The 3721-nt window shown below is 34.2% G+C and overlaps 1 pseudogene; it reads right to left on the minus strand.

Annotated features, from left to right (window-relative positions):
* Positions 1 to 882: 882 nt before the first annotated feature.
* On the minus strand, positions 883 to 1862 carry LOC149144634 (putative pre-mRNA-splicing factor ATP-dependent RNA helicase DEAH2 pseudogene; annotated as a pseudogene).
* Between the last annotated feature and the right edge of the window lie 1859 nt (positions 1863 to 3721).

The following is a 3721-nucleotide window of genomic DNA, read 5'->3' on the forward strand; positions in this document are numbered from 1 at the left end:
TGTGCATATTTGGTGTATACACACACATCAAAATTTGAAATTGTATGTATTGTTTGGTCCACCAAATTTTAATAATATTTTTTTTACTAGTTCCAATTTAGGTGCAATTCTAGTTCTAACAATTATTATCCACGCAAGCTTGGCCTCGAATTCAGATGAATTATTGATGAAGACATACTTCACCTTCCTAGTAACTTCCAGAAATAATTGCAAGAACAATAAATATCAAAGTGAATAATGCCTTGCCTCATTTTAAAATTGATAGTCAAATAAATAGTAAAGGCCTTATGTACATGGTAGGTGGGTATCACGGAATAAATGTATTTTTATTCAATGAATGTGCTACATCAATTTCATTATGGGTGTCGCAATTTGAAGCGCTAACTAGGAACCCAAATGCTTGATGTCTTCTCCAACACATGTGATAGGTCCACATTGTTGCATGAACCAACATCCATGCTCTCGTGCATATTACTTCTCAAAATGTTAAATGATATAATTCCCTTCATGAAATTTAAAACTAATGCATCTCTTATGGGGTTGGAATTTTGACCACTTTAGGGTGCGCGGATAGTGGTTTCAATTCATGAAATCATTGAGATATGTCCTTGAGTAATGCCAATTCTTCTTTCCTTCTTTTCATGGAATCAATGCTTTGTTTCATAAACTCTTTGTCACTCTCCAATGCTTACATCTTCACACTAAGCTACACGACTGGCCCTTTCAAAGGAGAAGTGTCACGGTTTGACCCCACTAACCACCAAAAACAACATTGCAAGGACTATCACCTTCTTTAGATACCTGGAAATTATGAAATTCAAACTGTAATAAATTTCTTTAGGTGAAATCAAAATCCTATGAATAATTATCTTCTTAATGTTTCTATGGTTGAAGGTCATTTAGAAAACTCATCTCTATATAAAATATAAAACATTTTCTAGGTTGTGTACATCCAACTCAACCTTCTCTCTAATGAGCACTTGCTCTTGATATAGGAGAAACAAGTAATGAGTCTACACACACTCGAGGGTTATATACTTTCTATTTGAATAACCATGATTGATCACATGCACTATGACATAAATATTTAGTGGCATTTCTGCAATTTTAGTGGATACCACTAATTTTATTTTAGGATGACCACCATCCATTTTGGGTGGTGGAGCTAGCTCAAATATATATTTCTACATAGTTGGAGTAAGGGTCAAATATAAAGGAACAAGTTTTAGAGGCCCAGTCTGATCACCCAAATTCTATTCCTATTTTCCATTTTTTTTACAAGCATCTTTTATCTCCTCCTCCCAGGTGAGGAAAATAAGAATGTCCTTAGGTGGTTCATGTATGTGTATTTGAAAAACCATTCTAATTACTACTTCTAATTAATATTTTTTAGGTTCTTGAGTAAAGAACATCTCAACTCGATGTAACCTTCTTTGAACTTTCATAATAGGTATACCATTGAAATATGCTTGAAATTTTTCTACCTCTAATGTAGTAGTCATAACAACAAGCTTTAAATAATGTCTATTCTTTAAAACTTCCTTCAGTAATCAAAAAATAACATCTATAGCTAAATTCATTTCATGTGCTTCATCTAGGATAATTACTATGTAACACTCTAAAAGTGGACCAGTCATTGCTTCTATGAGAAGCATACCATCTATCAAATACTTTAAAATAGTCTTTGGACCACTACAATATTCAAACCAAATGATATAACTGACATCTTCTCCAATTGTCATATCCATTTCCTCTTATACACAACGAGAAATAGAAATTGCAACCACCCTAGGAGGTTGAGTGTAGACAATCTGTTTTCGATTGTTATTATACCCATATTCTACTATGAATTGGGGAATCATGGTCTATGTATTGGCATGTTGATCCACATTATTCATCATTTCTTCTCACAAGCATAATCGTTTGATGAGATTTGAATTGTAAAGAATGTTTAGTTCAGCTCAATCTATGGTCAGGTGGTACATGGAATTTCCTGACTTGGTTAGATTTTGCATATGTTAATAATAGATCTTTTCCTCTTGTATTTCACGAGTATTTGTACTTCTTATTATGTGGCCTTGATGGTTGTTCTATAATGGTTATTATTTTGGTTATATGCTAGTTATAAGCATGGTTTCATAACAAGTTCTAGCTATGTCTCTTAATATGATTGATTTTTTTATGACTGGTTAATGAATGCATGAGCTAACAAATGTAATTGCATCTATTATGAGAGGTAATTCGAACTTCTTGATGATTCTAAAATAAGAATGAAACCCATATATTCATATATGCATTCATGACCTGTAGATTACATGTTCTCAATATGTTTGATGAAATTACTGTCATGGTTAGGCCTGGTTATGTCAATTATTTGACTCAAGTTTGAATGTTTAGCTTTTTGTTATATCATTTATGCATATAATAAGTTGCAAGAAGTCTTGGGTAGTGGTTTGGAGGCTGACATGGAATTCAGGCTCAAAATTTGGGACCACATGCTCCTAAATGGAAAGTTTGGATTACAACTGCATGGATGCAAGCTTGTGCATGTAGTTGAAGGCTTCCAACCGCATGTAGGCCTTGTTCTGGGTGCGATTGAGGGTCCAAGTCAAAGAAGGATGGGTCTATCTCAGGGTTTGGCCACCTGGGATGGTTTCTCAGCCCCTGAGTGTCCTGTAGCACGTGTAGGATGTTATGAAAGCTTCATTTGTCATTAGAAGTTGGCCCCACTTCCTTAATGGGACCTAGGAGTTTGGGTCATGTCATAGTATACCTCAGCTCATGTTTACCCAGACAGGTTGGTGAAACTGGGTAAATGTGGGAGGAGTACATTACATATTGGTATTGTAGCTTTCAGGTTCAAACACTTGGATTGGATGGGTGGAATGTGTTTGTCCTACATGCATGTTAATTGTCTATGTGATTATTATGCATGCATTGTGATAGTCATTGTTGAAGTTTGTGTCATCATGATGTTCATATGTTGGCTGAGATAGAGTAGGAGATGCATATCATGAGAGCGAGCTTACAACACTGGACATTAGGGTAACAATAGATCATCATATAGGTTTGTATGTTTGGCATATAGGTATGATGGTTAATGGTTGTTATATGCATTGTGGCTATATGCATGCATGTCATTCTATTGTTGTCATGATTACATGCATGATAGATGTTAGTTAATTAGTGCGGTCATATGCACATGTATTGGATAGTCATGAATGATAGTAACTTGTTATATTCCTTGTGGTCATATTCATGATGATTATGGTCATTGCATCTAATATCTCGATGTTATAGGTATCACACTAATTTGGATTGGTATGTGCAGATAGTTATGGTTATGATATGTAGGTATGAATCAATACACTCGTGATATTATGTTGTAATAATCTGGAATGAATTGTGCAAATGTGATAGCCTCCCTTGAGATACATTGAGGTATGTGTTTGATTATTTCATCTATTTCGTTTATATAACATGGTATTTTTACAAATTGTTTGAATGTTTGATTAATTGCATGATATGAGTAGGTGTCTATAAGATTGCATGAAGGAATGATTATTTTAAGACAATTGTGCTAACACAATATGTGTTGAGACAACTTATATGCACTTGAGTGCAAGTAGATGCTAATTGTAGTATTATGACTAATGAATGTGGTTTTATTGTTGATTATGACATGGATGTTAGTCTTAGTAAGGTTTGATTTCAAATTAAT

Source organism: Pinus tabuliformis, chromosome X, assembly GCF_031772625.1.
Source record: "Pinus tabuliformis cultivar Carrire ecotype Pingquan chromosome X, CPIR1, whole genome shotgun sequence".
NCBI classification, from domain to species: domain Eukaryota; kingdom Viridiplantae; phylum Streptophyta; class Pinopsida; order Pinales; family Pinaceae; genus Pinus; species Pinus tabuliformis.